Consider the following 16,131-nt stretch of genomic DNA (forward strand, 5'->3'; position numbering starts at 1 on the left):
TACATAACATCAATGAATGAGAATATAGTTATTTTGTTTCCTAGGACGTGTGTTGCCCATTAAGCCATATGATTCTCCATATGGCATTGCAAGCAGCCGAGACAAAGCTTTGCAGTAACGGGGCTGCAAAGACCAGCATCCTCTGAGACTAAGCAGCAGCAGAAAGAAGCTCAACCTTCACAAGCTCCAAATTCCCTTTCACGTCTTTCTCTAGCAAATAACAGGCATCCTTACCTTAAGGGAACGGTACTAACAACGGTGCTCAGCAGAGCCTCCTGTGTTTCAGCTGTGCTCGCAAAAAAAAAAATCTTGGCGCAAGTGTCGACTGCAGCAGGTAATCAATAATATAACCTGCTTCTTCTGTTGCCAGAGCTGCTCCATCTGAACGCTAGCTAACGTGAGCGCTGCCAGTGTGAGTCATAGCCGTGACTCAGAGCAGATGCAGAGCTGCAGGAGGAGTCTAAGTTTCAGGGCTTGCTTTCTCTTTCTCTCGCTCCTCGGCACTGTGTCACGCAGGCAGGCGCACGCACGCGTGCCGCCCGTGTGTCTGCGCGTTTGTGGATGTCCGTAGACTGCCGCGGCTCTTTCTTTCAGTGACAAGTTTGAGCCCATTTTTTGTGGAATCTTGCTTGTTTTTGGGGGGATGGTAATTCTGGTTCTCTCTTGACTGTAAATATATTTACCCTGAATGCCAAAGCTTGCTCTGCAAGCCAGGTCAATACTGTGGTCTGCCAGGTGCTACGCTACTGTGAGTATCAGGTGTCTTGTCCAAGCATATCTGTGAGCCCAGGCCTGTCACCAAGACTAGGGGCAGGACTCAAACACCTCAAGAAAGATTCTGAAACAGAAAACCTGAGTTAGCACGATATCCATTTATGCATCACAAGTTCCTAACAAAGTGCTTTGGACCTCATTAAGTACGTTGGGGAAGGCAAATTTAGCTTTGAAGGAAGGATGAGGAACGCACACGTGCAAAATCCTATGTTCTGCAGGGAGAAGTGCCTAAAGGGAAAGGGCAGAGCTGCATGAGACTGCACTGGAGTCAGTCAGGCACTTAGTACTAGATACTGTGAATACGGCCCTGCGATGCTGAACTGGTTTTACTTTACTTCTGAATGGTGTATTATATCGAGCAGTTAGAGTGTTGAGAAATCTAGCAATCGAAAAAGGCAGATGAACCTCTCTCCTACTGACCCAGCAGGTCAACAACAAGGAAACAAATCACAATGGGACGATTCAAAAGAGTTTTGTCAAAAGAAGCCACTGGCCCCAGAAACAGTGCCATGGAAATGTGTAGTCCCACCTAAACATCCCAGATAATTTAGGAAAAGGTCCTTGGTTTATATCAAAGCATTTATAGCTGAATATCTTTCCTCAGACTCAGCAGTCCAGCTGGCCATCACCCAGATAAACAGATTTGTATTGAGATTTCTCATGCAAAAGCTAATATCAAAGAATGACTTTTAGGGTTTTGCGGGTTTCTTATTTTTAACTAAACCCTTCTTCTGCAAAGCCCAATCAAATTAAAGGCAACCCAAATACATGCACTGCACTGTTCACTATTGCATCTGGTTGTTATTAGAGCAGCTGAACAAACTTCGTACTATGGATGGTGAATGTTTACTCTCTCCATGTATCTCAAAGCAGCCAAGAACACTGGCTTGGCAGGGATCAAGAGATGATGAGGGATCAAACTGAGCAAAACAATCCTTGAAGCAGGGCTATGGAGCTAACAAACAAGGGAGATAAAGAATAGCTGGTGCCTATGAAAAATCACTTAAATTCCACTCTTACTGCTAAAACACTAGTATTCTATCTATCATTTGGAGCATCTTCAGAAGCTCCAGTCAATGAATCTTTGCTCCAGTCAAACTTTCAAGGCTTTAGTTTCATGTTTTAAATGGTCATATTGGCAAAAGAATACCAAAATCCACAGTATGCCTAGGGGAAAGAAAAACCAAAAACAATAAAAACCAGTGTGCTTAAACTGAAGATTAACAAGACCGCATTGCAAATGACATCTGTAATACAGGTAACGTCCTGTAACACAGGAGGACAAAACAGGAAGGTACTTGAAGGGTTTTTTGTTTGTTTTTTGTTTTTTTTAATATATAGCATGAATTTTCTCTCTCTCTGTACAATTTTATACTGCTGCCCACCTAAGAGCACAGATTTGGGTCAAAGATGACTCAAAGAAAAGAGCTGTTAAAGACATTACAGAGATAAAATACAGCAAGTGTTGGCATGCCAGTCACTGTAATGTGCACATACTTGACTTGGCTGCAAATGACCTCCTGTAAGAAACGGAAGAGACCGAGCTGCTGCAGGCAGCGGTTCTGTATTGCCTAATTCATCAGCTTCCTTGGCTGGTCCTTCTGCAGTAGGAAGGGCTTGGAGCCCAGCTCTAAAAGTGGAAAAACTTGAACAATTTCACCCTGGAAGACGTAAAAGCCTGAAAACTGACACTGACGTGGATGAAACCTTGAGCAGGAATATCAGCACAGCCAGCCTGCTAAGCTGGACACTGCTGCAAGAGATTTTGCATTAAAGACACTGTAGACTCGTTCTTTAAGGGCTACAGATAATATTTTTTCTTTTTCTCTTTTAGGATACAAACAAACAGACAAAGGCTTTTCTATAGAATCTGTCAACGGTGTACCCCAGAACATGCTAAACAAAAGAATCCTGTTCTCCTCACCTCCTTGTCTCTGGGATTTATTTTTTTCTTCCTCAAGTCATCATTACGGCAATGATGGTTGAAATGGTTTCCCACACCATCTTTCAGGTTGTCAGACTCCATATTAACTTGCTTTCTCATGAAAGCTCAGTCTACAGTCATATTCCCCTTACTGAGAACACTTACCTCCACTTCTGTTCTTCAGCCTTTTTTCTTCTTAGATATACAGTCCCAGAATAAAAACGCTTTCTTCTTCTTTGAGGCTGCAGCTGGGTCTCAATGCAATACAGGAATAGAAGCAGACTGAGGACCACTGGCAGAATCTGCAGTGATGCCTCACCTCCTCCTTGCCCCTTGCCCACCTTGCAGCCTTCCAGCCACCTTTCTGTCAGCAGCACACTGAGCTGCATCCTCATGTTTAGCAGCCTTGGTTTTCTGAACCCTACGGAAAGGTGGAAGTCCACAGATGCAAATTCCTGAGGAGCACTGACAGATGTTTTCAAGAAGAACGCAGAGTACCTCTTCTGAACAGGCTTAGACTGCCTTTATTGTTGTTATGGGCATTACAATACTTTCCAAAGGCTGTCCCCAGAGGGCAGCCATATATGGAGCTAGGTACTAGGCGCACACACAGTGAAAGAGACCCACCCCAGAAGGAGTACCTATTTTGAAAAGACGTCTAGGCAAACAGTTGAGAAGGGAAATATTGTTGCATCATTTCACAGAGCACAAGGCTTAACTAAGGTCACTCCGCACATGCACAGCAAAGCCAACAACAGAAACTCGATTAGTATCTTCAGTATCTTCCCCACTAGACTACCAGACTTCTTTTTCTGTGCCTCTTAGTGACAGGTTCATTTCTTCCAGGTAATTATCTTTTGCAGGTATTGGGATATGCTATGTATGACAAAAGCACTGTTTGCTTCTCTGGAAAATTAAAACTCCTGCTGGGAACAGTATCAACACCACTACGCTGACAATGAACAGTGGAAGCCACACACAGACCATTGCAGAGCATTTGAGATTGGGCGCGGGAGGGAAGGGGATGCACTTAGTTGTCACATTTATCTCAGTGCTGCTGAAAATGAACGACTACAGGCGCTGTAGTGGTTGAACTTTTTGCTGTCACCGCATCATCTACCAATGTCTCAGCAGCCTCTTGCACCCATCGCTACGAAAGTAGTTAGCAAAGCAACTTGAAAGAGGCTGTGGGAAACCATTTCCACCATACCACATAAGTACCTCCCTTGAGAGAGGTCGCTTTCTCAAGTAACTGCTGTAGCTATGACACATTTCCAATGCATTTGCTATTGTTCTCATAATAGTCAAAGCTAGATAGCCTACACTGGAAAGAAATCACAAATTTACAAGAAGCTTGTAACATACTGCACACACATCTCAGAGGGAAGTACTTCTGCGCATCTGGTGAAAATGCCCAAGATGACCTAAATGCCCATTTCCTCTTGAAGCTCTGTTCCCAGAGATGAAACAAGAATTTAACTCCAAGACTCTGACAGACTAAGATCAGAGAAATCAGCTAAAAAAGACAAGCAAAATATATCTCACAGCAAAAAAGACATACTGACCAGACCAAAAAAACAACTGACAGACACTGCCATGGTTTCTGCATATGCAGGCATTGATACATTTGCTTCATGCCAGGCTTGCCTGGGAAAGGAGGACTCCCCAGATTGCCCTTGATGTCATCATAGTGTCAGCTGTTCTTTTGGCAGCTGGCCTGTTCATATCTATCCACTTCTGCTCTCTTTTTCTCTTTAATGCCAACATCTGTCCATGTTTTGCATTGATAGAGAAGGTCAAGAAGACCGTAATACTACATTAAACCTGGTAATTAAATGATGCACTGTTTCCAGTTATTGTCTGCCCAACCTAATGCCCCTTAAATTCAAAGTTCTATCTTTTTCCTAAAAAACTATACAGAGCAAGTCTGGAAGCATCTGTTGAGATCTCAAGTCTTTCGTACGTTCCTTATAGATCATTCTGGATAACAGAGAAAGCTCTTCAGAAAACACTTGGCCTCCCCAGGCTTCCAAAAATTAAATATATTGTAATCTGTTCTATCAACATATATACAATATTCTGATTCCAAGCAATCTTTATTTTTCTATACAATGTTTAACCACCTCTCCATTTCAGACCAGCATGTCCCGTTTTCTGTACTCATGCAATAATTTCAGTTGAATATTAATCTGTGAATCCTAACAAAAGAGACACCCAAACCCAGGCGTTAATTCATTTTGAGGCAATCATATGTTACTGTATGGCTTACACATTACAGCTCCTTGCACTGTCAAACAAAACATTACACTCTTGCGGGAATTGTCTGCATCTACTTATTTTGCTCGTTCAGTACACTCCATACATTTTCTGAGTGAAGTTTTTCCTGTTGTCCTCACAATGCAAGACGTTGTAAATCTCAGGCCAGTCTTCGTGACCTGTCACTGGTAGGTTCTTCAAATGCCTCAGAAAGAAGAATTGTCAATGCTGGAGAAAGAAGCAAAGACTCATTGTTTTCTCAAGGCCATCTGCTGCACTCAGTAAACTAAACCAAAAAACAATAAAACTGAATGTGAAGCTGAATAATTTTGTTGACTATTCCTCATCGTTTCTTATAAAATTTACTCCTCTTCATTTGCATCAGGAAAGAAGAGCTATAATGCAAGACTGCTGTGTTTACACAACAGACTTCTGACGCTTTGTCTTTGTTTTCTCAACTCATCTTTTTCCAGGTATCCAGCCCCTGCTTTAAACAGAGGAATCTTCTCCTGATATATTCCTCATTAGTAAGGCCATGAAAAGGAACTGCCTCCCTAGACAGATTTAAGGGCTGAGTTCTGTTATTCCTGCTCTTGGGAACCTGTGCCCTTACAAGGCACATTAGTCCTGCTGTTAGTATCATACAGCACTACATAGAGAAAGCACAAAGAAGAACCCCAAATATACGCTGGCCAGTAGCAGAGCTAATAAACACAAAAGCCAAAGTTAAAAGAAGAACCATTCTTCTTTCTCTCAAAGTTGTTTCTCCTTTCAAAACGGATTATGTAACAATTCAGTTAGGAGGAGTTATCTGCAAGCTCACAAATGTTAAGTCATTAAGTGTGAATCTAACTTTTATTTGTGATGAACAGTAAATTATTCCCCAGATTAGTGCCACCAAATATCCACAGGACCATTCAAAGATTATGGTACATGTTGGATAGCGTGTCAGAATCAGACCAGCAGGAGCCTGAGGAAGGAACGCTCATTAAAAATGTTGATAATGGAAAAGTCTTTCTTTCATGATTAATCTAAATTTTGACATTCAGAACTTAATTGACTTCAGATCATTTGGGATTTTTCCCAAAATTAGGCCATGGAAAAGCTTACAAAAAGTAGCATCTCAGCATTTTTAATGTGGTTTCAAAACATTTTAATATCAAAGGCTATACGTTTTATTCTCAGAACAGTCAATCACAGATCTATGTAAGCCAATTTATATACGTAATAAGAGAAAAAGGCAAAAATTACAAAAAATAAGCATGCTTAAAAATAAATTCACAGTCTCCTTATTAAATAAATCATGTTCTTTTTCTTCAGGTACATAAACACACAGACAGATTGCCCCAAACAGGCCACAGTGCACCATTCACTTTCCAAGAGATAATGACACCTTTTTTCCATGCACATACCGAAAGATTAGGTGACATATCTGAGCTGTGTTGGTTTTTTAAATCAGTTCCATTTGTTTATGAGTAATCTAGAAGTATGGGTTTTATATATATATATATGTATATGTATTTATTTACATTATATTTACTTTGTTGTATGGTAAAAGGTCTCACTGCATGGGATATTATCAGTGAGATATGAAAAGGTAGTAAGGGAGTAAGGGGAAACCTGAGATTACAGATGCTTCCAGACTTGTTCTGTGTAGTTTTTTAGGAAAAGGACAGAACTCAGAGTCTTTGAATTTAGGGGAATTAGACTGGCCAGACAATAGTTGGACATGCTGTATCACTTGATTATCAGGTTTAATGCTTTATTAGAGTCTTGCTGACCTTTTCCATCAACGCCTCTGTGCCTGGGTAAGGAAGTAGGGCTAACTGGAAAACATTAGTAACTGCTACTTAAGCGTAGTTTTTTGACATCTCTATCCTGTGATTCTACAACGTCTTCATCCACTCAGGTTCCCATCAAATGTATGTCATGCATTCCATCAGTTACTGACTAGCTCCGTCTAAGTCACCAAACAATTCCAGCTATACAGAAAAAAAGATGTGCACAGCACAGTTCTACCAGCCTAAACTAATAAGATTATTTACATCATCCTGTTACATTAAATGCAGTAATATATACATTTCCTATTACTCTGCTCCCCTAATTCTACCTTCTTTTAATTCCATCTATGAGGTACTATAGCTATCTGGAACTGAGGGCTACTCATCACAGACCACTGATCCTTCCAACCTGTGCCGCTGTGGAGCAGCAGCTGCCGTTTGCAAACTCACTTGGGCCATAAACCCACGGTTTACCTGACGAGTGCGTTGGCATGGATCTTGCACTGAGACAGTCAGGATATAACCCAGGCACGCACCCAGAGATCTGGGAAACACCCAGGTCACATTATCCCCTTACCTTCTCTTCAGATCACCTCACGATTTTTAACGCAAAACAGAAGAAGGCAAAGTTTCACGTTCCTTTTTTACAAATAGAAAACTGAAGCAAATAGAGTCTGAGGCTCAGCTGCACAGAAGTTTCTAGGGCCTACCTCACATTCAGACACTAAACTCTTAATGGCTTTACTGATTACTTGCCTAATACTACCAAAGAAGTCTTGGTAACTAAAATTTAAGCTTTGATTAGCGCACTAAATATCGGACAAACTTTCTTGTGAGGTATTATTTAATAATTTTTGGACAATTCTTAGTTTTGGAAGGAAGAAAACTGTTTAATCATCACCCAAAGCTTGTAAGGCTGGTTTAATCAATGTAGAACTATATAAGGGACAAAAAAAAAAAAATCTTACCCAACCAGAAGTCAGAATGTTACCATGATCTTTCCTTTACAGAATGCCTTTGTGATTGCTCAATTTCCTTATGAATCATTAGATGACAACTTTCAAGCTCAGGCTCTAAACCTGAAGAATAAATGACAGTCACATTCTTATAAAGGTGCGCTCCAAAGTACAATCACTTTTGCAAGGTGAGGATTTCGTAAACACTCATGAAATCAGATAAAATACAGAAGGCCTACTGAAAAAAGCCTGCTACAAGCGCGGGATGATAGTTACAAACCTAAGCCAGCGAGATCCAGAAAGCCAAGCAATGTAAAAATATTTTATTGATTACTATAGTCCACAATAGCATTAGTTCTCCATTAATTTCTCTCAGGAAAAAATAATTTTAACCACCCTTCATGAAAGGGCTTCTGAAATAGAATACAGTAAACTCTTCATTGCCAATTATATCAAGATTGAATGGAGACACCAACCTGTAGGAAGAGGATCAGATCTTCAACATGTTGTCAGTAAGAAATTGTGTCTCTAATACCAAGAATAGTCATTTATATATCCAGAACCATCCATTCTGCTTGAGAACCACCAAACTACCTCCAGCTCAGTTAACTAACTCACAGCACTATCTCAGTGAGGATGTTACAAGTAAGGGCAAATACTGGCATCAAACCACAGCCTCCTTTACTCCTACCCATGCAGAGCAGAGTACGGAAACTGTGTGATCCACACCCATAACTATGGAAGGAATCTTAAAATACACAGGCTGTAATTCAGTTTAAAAGCTGTAGTTACGATGGAAAAGGAAACTGACACATTAAAATTAAAGGAAGACTACTGAAAGCTTTCTTCACATTAAATCGTTTCCAAAAGTGTGAGTATTTTTCTTTTTACAGTAGGTCTAAAAAGGGATAAGATACAAGCAGTGCCTATTATGCTGTGTTCTTAAATAGTCTGCCTTTTTAGGAACCAACATAACAGGCTGAAATCATACAAATACTGTTCAAACTACTTTAAAAGAACCTGACATTTTGTCAGCTATCACATAAATGAGCTTAGTGTTTATTTTTATGGACTATAATTTAGATAGCAGCTATCACTACAAGCCCACTTTTTTGTTGTGATCATATACGCTTTACCTCCTGCTCCCTCCTCCCAAAAAAAACTGATTGCAGGTTCCAAAAAATATTGTGGAGACCTGACTGATCCTTTTAAAAATAATAATAAACTTTGCCTATCGGAATGAAATTGTTGGCAATTATAGCTTTTAGGAGAGTGAGAAGGAAATAATCATTTTTTAATCCACATAAAAAGCTCTCCACGCAAGACAGTAACAGATTTGGGATATTTTATGTGTGATCTCTGAATTGTTTTATTTTGGAGATAAGCCTTTTCAGCTCTATTGCTCTGACGTTCCATATCGTTAAGGACTAACAGCCTGTAATCTAGCTACTAAAAAGAGGAAATATATAGTCTGTAGGCTTAAATTTTTCATTCAAAATCTCCTATAAAAAGTGAGAACTGCAAAAATCAAGTTAAAAAAACAAATATACTGATTCCTCCTACGGATGCAACCTACAATGGGGAATAAAAGAATAGATAAAGAATAAATAAAAAGTCACATTCCCAAGTTCTGTAGTGCCGCTGATCTTTTTAATAGGGTAAAAATGACTACAATCCATGCATACCCATTATATGCAATTTGGGCACTGAAGAATGTCTGAGAGTCAGAAAATGCACTGAATTCCCCACTTAGACACAAGATAAGAAGAGTGTAATTCGGAGCACTTAAGCTAAGCAGGAGCTAAGTTAGGTGCCAGGAATTACCACTCTGGAAGCGCTTGCCTTCCTCCACTCCCTCCAGCAGAGGGGCTGAAGTTAGGTGGTACTAATACGTCCCAATTAGGCTTAGCAAAAAATAAAAAATTCACAGAAGCTATACATAAATGTTGCGGCAGCTTAAGTGCTAAAGTTAAACAGGGAGACTATCCGGTAAAAGAGCTCAAAATAGAATATAGATGGGAAGAAGGGTTTGGCTGTGAGGTATGAGATGTTTTTAGAAGGTGACAGACAGAAACAGGAAACATCAGAGCTGGGGAATCAAGACTCTCAGCAAGGCAAAGAAGATCGATGCTACTGCCAAGGGGAAAGAGCAAGCAATGTGACTTCCAGTTATACTAGCCTGAGAGCACTTCCTAGTGTCTGGTCTTGAAAGGAGAGAAGTTAATGGCATTGTGCAGGCTTTCTAATGGCTGCATGAGGGAGCTGGAGAGGTAGAAGGCAAAGTACTTTAGAGGGCAGGAAACAGGGAAGAGATGGCAAAACTGCACTGCAAGTCTCTTACGTGAAAGTGTGGCCGGGCAAGTCGAACAGCAGGGTTAACAGTATGATGGAGAAAGATCCAAGGAGGCAGATTCAGGAGATTAGTCATTGGAAGAAACATCTGACCCACATCTGTACTACTGCAAGAGTGAGCTGACTGGCCGGCAGGCCAACAGGCTGGTAAAAAGCAAATACAAGAAAACAAGATGCTTGGGAAATGCTTGTAATGGTAAAGGGAGAGAGAAAAGAGCCAAGAGGACCTGGGAGGAGATAATCAGAAAAGCTTTATAAAAAGTCTTGATTTGGCAAGAAGAACAATGTTTGCCCAGTCTCTGGAAACATTACTTTTTCAGCTCTGTTTCCCCATCCTGACTTTGATTTTAAGGCTGCTAAGACTTAACTGTGCTCATTCACAATGATAGGGATCCCTTCACTGACAGAGATGACCAAAGAGCTGCAGGTTTCAGTTTGGAAAAAGGTTCCAATCCCATCTTGCCAACAGCATTTTCAGTTGTGAACCTACCTCTCCTTAAAAGTTGGAGTCTGACTGGCAGGAAAGCAAATGAGAAACTAAATCACACAACTAATCAGAGGTTTCAAAATTCATTCCTTGAAGTCGATGAAGCCTCCCTCGTTCCCAATGCACGGACCACTTATCAATGATAAGTTATGTAGTACAAAGCTCATCTCCACAAGCACAAAGGAGCACAGAAGCTCAATGGCAGGTGGGCAGACCCGAAAAATATCCTGCCCCGATTACTCCCAGGCCCACCAAGCAGAGCCATCAGCCCATCAAGGGCAAATATAGCAAAGCTCAGAAGCACAAGGGCAGGTGTGGAACCCAAATTACCTGCTTGGAGGAATGACCACCCTGTTTGAGCCAGGGCTGTCCAGGAGAGCGTCAGCCTCACAGTCCAGGTGGGAAAACTCTCACGGTGAGCCAACGGGGAGCAGCAATCCCAATCACCTCTCGGACTGAGCGGGTCACTGCCTGGTGGTGCGGGACACATTGCGGTGTGCAGGGGAAGAGTATTTGGGGATTGCACAAGACTTGCTATGGGATGTTTGCGGGAGGAACCAAAGGCAGAAAAAGGAGGGATCTAGGTGATCTGGGGAGGAACAAACGTGAGAAAATAGTGAGATATGGGGATAAATCACAGAATGGTTGAGGTTGGAAGGGACCTCTGGAGATCATCTAGACCAACCCCCCTGCTCAAGCAGAGTCACCTGGAGGAGGTTGCCCAGGACCCTGTCCAGAGAGTTTCTGAATGTCTCCAAGGACGGCACACTCTGCAACACCTCCAGGCAACCTGTTCTAGTGCTCGGTCACTCCTACAGTAAAAAATTTTTTCCTTATGTTCAGACGGAACTTCCTGTGTTTCAGTTTGTGCCTGTTGCCTCTTGTCCTGTTGCTGGGCACCACGGAGAAGAGTCTGGCCTCATCCTCTCAACACTCTCCCTTCAGATACTTATACACATTGATAAGGTCCCCCCTCAGCCTTCTCTCTTCCAGGCTGAACAGGCTCAGTTCCCTCAGCCTTTCCTCAGAGGAGAGATGCTCCAGTCCCTTCTTCACCTTCGTAGCCCTCCGCTGGACTCATGCCAGTGGCTCCAGGTCTGTCTTGTCCTGGGGAGCCCAGACCTGGACACAGTACTCCAGGTGAGGCCTCCCCAGGGCTGAGGAGAGGGGCAGCATCACCTCCCTCCACCTGCTGGCAACACCCTGCCTAATGCACCCCAGGATCCCATTGGCCTTCTTGGCCACAAGGGCACATTGCTGCTTCATGTTTAACTTGTTGTCCACCAGGACTCCCAGGTCCTTCTCTGCAGAGCTGCTTTCCAGCAGGTCAGCCCCCAGCCTGCACTGGTGCATGAGGTTATTCCTCCCCAGGTGCAGGACCTTGCACTTGCTTTGGTTGAACTTCATGAGGTTCCTCTCGGCCCAGCTCTCCAGCCTGTCCAGGTCCCTCTGAATGGCAGCACAGTCTTCTGGGGTGAATCAGCCACTCCCCCCAGTGTAGTATCATCAGCAAACTTGCTGAGGGTGCACTCTGCCCCTTCCTCCAGGTCATTGATGAATACATTGAACAAGACTGGACCCAGGACTGACCCCTGGGGGACACCGCTAGCTACAGGCCTCCAACTAGACTCTGCACCACTGACCACAACCCTCTGAGCTCTGCCATTCAGCCCCTTGTCTGGCCTCACCCTGCACCTAATCAGAGCAGTCTGTTCTATTAAACTCCTTTCCAACTGTTTTCCTGGGTGTGGGACACTATTCTGTGTGCATATATGTGTGGAGGTCTGAGTGCCACCAAGCAGGTTCAGACCATGGGTGAGAGGGCCTGTGTGATGGGTGCCAGCAACTGGGGTGACTGGAATGAGAGAGGTCAAATGTCAGCAACCGGAGGAGACAGCGGGTGAGAAGGCCTGCACACCTGGGTGCCAGCAACAGGAGTGAGCCAGGACATGTGAGCGAGGACATGTGAGTGAGGACATGTGAGTGAGGGTGTGACGGCCAGCAAACCTCAAGCTGGGCTAGCCAGTGAGTAGGTGAGGTGACCAGGGAACCAGGTGTGTGTGGGGGAGGTGTAAGGGCGAGATCACAGGGCAGTTGGCTACTGGGGGGGGGGGGGAGGGGGGGAACCAGGGGAGTCCCGGCTGGCTGCTGGAGACTGTGTAGTCTGGGGTCACTCGGGAGACTTGTTAGTGTGTACGTCTCTGTCTGTGTGTTTTGAAGAGCAAGACCGCAGAGGCAGCTGGCTGCCCGAGGGGAGGAGGAGGGGAGGGGTTAAGGGAGTCTCACGTGACTGCTAGGGGAACCATAAGGTCTGAGGTTCAACTGGGAGACCTGAGAGAGTGCGAATCTGTCTGTCTGTGCATGAATGCCAGCACATGTGGGTCTTTATCTCTTTAAGGGCAAGGCCACAGGGGAGTTGGCTACCAGGGGGACCTGAGGAGTCCCAGCCAAGTGCCAGGGAGACTATGGAGCCTGGACCACAATTGAGACCCATTTGTGCATAGGCGTCTGCTGTGCGTGTGTGTAACCAACAACTGGAGTGGGGCTGTGGGCCTTGGGAGCATGCATGCCCAGGTGCCAGCAACTGAGGAGAACAGGAATCCAGGGGCAGTTGCTGGATGAACTGAGTGCCTAAGACCAGCGACTGGAGGGATCCACATTGTCCATATGTAATACATACATCCCACTAATGGAGCTTCCTTCTGATCAGCCAGAGAGGGGAACAGGATGAAGCCATTGGCGCTGTTTGTGTTTGTGTGAGTGCTGCGTGTGTCTGTCCATGTTGATCTGTGTAGCTGGCCATCTATATAAGCATATGACTGTACATAAATGTATATATTTATACACACACACACACACACACACACGTATGTATGCATGCTGTGTATTTGTGCTTGTGTGGGTACCTACTGGGAATACACATTCTCAGCCTAACCACTGGTTGGACCTGGGGTAATGGAGCTGCGGCAGGTTCAGCCTCCTCACCTAATGATCATCATGCAAAAAATTCTTCCAAAGCAAGCTTTACATAACATTAAGTATTTTAAGGTCTGCTTGGCCTCTTTAACACAACTGAATAGAAGGCAAAGCAATGCCATGCCACTTTCCACCGCTTCATGGACCATGGATCAAAAATATCAGGCCTGCCATTAAGCTATGCCCAAATGTTTGCCTACTAAAGCTGCAACACAAGAGATAAGCAAATCTGCAATGATCCCTGAACATGCTCTAGTTCAGTTACAGAAAACACATGACATATCGAGCTTTTGGGTCACCCGTTCCTGAAACTACTGGGCCTTTGGCTCATGACAGAAATACTGCTTTACAGTCATTACAGTTTTCTCAGAAACACTGGTGTTTGGCTCTAGTGGAATTTTTCAGAATTGCAGGGCACTGAGAGAAAAGCCAACGAGAAGAGAAAAAAGACTTCAGTAGCTCTGGAAGAGCTGCTATACAGAGCTTCCACAGGGTATTTTAGTGCACAGGTTGTGGGCCTGGAAAGGTGCTGTAGCAGAACGGCTTGGCCTCTAATACTGCAGAACATGTATACAAAGAAAAAGGAAAAAACAGTACCACAAAGTTTAGGCCTCTTATGATGCTCTACTATCAACCGAAATTTATAACGCAGCTGCCTGAAACAGTAGCTGTTTGTTGTCCTCTTCAAGTCCACACACTGCTTTTTATACCTTAAGGACTAAATTCCACAGGGCAAAAGCCAGACTTAAATTCTGCCCGGAAATTTGGGTGGAATTCAGCTTATTTCAAGAAGCACAACATATACAGTCATTGCTCTCCTGCCAGGGTTCTCTTCCTGATTTATTTTTGTTATGCACTCTTTCAGCTGAGCACTGCCAGGACCAACTTCCAGGTACAGAGCCTTCTTCAGGAGATGGATGACAAAAATGGGAAGAAGGGATAAGTAACAGGGCTGCTTCTTTCCCTCTTGGAAGGCTTTCGAGCCTCTCCTGCTCCCCCTTTTCCTCAGAAATCTCTCAATCTTCAGTTTGCTCACAGTTCAACGAACAGCGGAGGAAGGTGGGGAAAAGGTAGACAGGTAGACAAATAGGCAGGAATAGGGTATTCCAGTCTCAAACACTGGCTGTCTAGTTTCTAAAAAACTAACGGCAGTAACAACTGAAGTACAAAACAAATACGGTTTAGGCACAGCATTGTGGAGAATAAAGCATCAGTCAGAAGGAAAATTTGTCCTTAGCTCACTTGACTCTCAACATGCTCCAATTCGTGCACCAAAGCCGACCAGCCCTAGTTTTTCCAAACGGCCTAAAATTAATCCTAGCAAGAGACAAGCCATAGGATAGCATCCGTTCTGTTCAATTTGGGACAGCACTGAGAGCAGCTGGTGCAGAGCAGGATGTCTCTAAGCTAATCACTAAATTGATATCAAGTCCCAGTGGGCTCCTACTATCATCTACATGCACAAGTAAGAGCCAATTAAGGAAAAGAGTGTTATTCCCTCTTCTATCCCCTCAATCTCTCAAGCCTGAGAATTAACATCCCTAAAAAGAAAAAAAAAAATTATGTAAGTAGTTAAATAGATATGTCTTCTTTTAAACAGAGATTATGCAGTGAAACATCCAAAGAGTATTCAGTCTTCTGGAAAATATGTATCATGTGGTCAGTTTAAACAAACAAAATATAATACACTTTTTTACAGCACACAGATTGAGACATGGGTGCTAAAGAAGGGTTTGAGAGACTTGTAGGTTTGGGTTGATTAAGAGTTGTGTCTCACTTATGTCCCATAGTCAAGCCCTTACCTTTATTTGCAAGTGAAAACACAAAATAAAAATCAATCAGCTAGTTTTTCAGCCAATATGCTCTAGTTTGCCAAGGCTGTTTGCTTTGTCGCCTTTCAAATGATCAAAATAGAGCTCTCACAAAATCATGCAGAGCTGATTACCTACCTGAAAAATATGCTTATAAGCCAGTGTCATTTTTAAAAGCAAAGGCAGGAACTGAATCTTCTCCTAGCAACTTTTAAATAATGTAAACTTTATGCCAATGAAGTAATTCTTGTATTTACAAGAAATCCTTTAATGGATTTCTTGAAAAATGTCATTTAGAACAGGAAGCTACACAGCTGCAAAGCTAGCATCATTTTAAATTGTTTAGAAAATACAGTGAATATACGATTAAGTTGAGAGCAAGCACAGAGGTACAGACCTATCCATCTTCCTGCGTAGGTCCATACTTATCCACATCTGGCTTAATGCTGCACTGGGAGATGGAAGATCAGACCAAAGATAGGTAAGTATGCAAAGAAAATTAAGGGAGAAAAACATCTTAGAATGGAACCACAAGGAGAAGCATCAGGTTGACAGTGTATACTTCTCCGTCACTGTGTTGTTGTGAGGCTGCAGCAGAGTCAAAAGTTTTAAAGCAGCTGCAAACCTATATACCATACCAGGAATTCTAAACCTTGGGATATTCAATATTTTCCTTAGAGGCTCAGTTTCTAACACTGTGAGACTAAGAGAAAGTCTCAGATCTTACTTCTAAAGTTAAGTAACCAACATTGATAAATTATGAAAGAACAGAGATTTGCAAAGTGAAGTCTGAAGACATGGATCACAAAAGTTC

General features: G+C 42.9%; 1 protein-coding gene across 49 annotated transcripts in view; it reads right to left on the reverse strand.

The window, feature by feature from the left end:
- The window catches only part of INPP4A (inositol polyphosphate-4-phosphatase type I A), a 136,546-nt gene that overhangs the window by 95,593 nt on the left and 24,822 nt on the right, over positions 1-16,131 (reverse strand). For 6 of the 49 annotated variants that reach the window (XM_068923917.1, XM_068923809.1, XM_068923743.1 and 3 more), the window contains exon 3: positions 7,704-7,814. The exons of 20 other annotated variants lie outside the window; for them this stretch is intronic. The gene's annotated coding sequence lies outside the window, so the exon portion shown is untranslated. Of the gene's footprint in view, positions 1-234; positions 1,089-7,703; positions 7,815-10,860; positions 11,120-16,131 lie in introns of those variants that run through there. 23 more of the 49 variants (XM_009666358.2, XM_068923768.1, XM_068923663.1 and 20 more) reach the window with 15 other exon arrangements.

The sequence above is a fragment of the Struthio camelus genome, chromosome 1, assembly GCF_040807025.1.
Source record: "Struthio camelus isolate bStrCam1 chromosome 1, bStrCam1.hap1, whole genome shotgun sequence".
Classification (NCBI taxonomy): domain Eukaryota; kingdom Metazoa; phylum Chordata; class Aves; order Struthioniformes; family Struthionidae; genus Struthio; species Struthio camelus.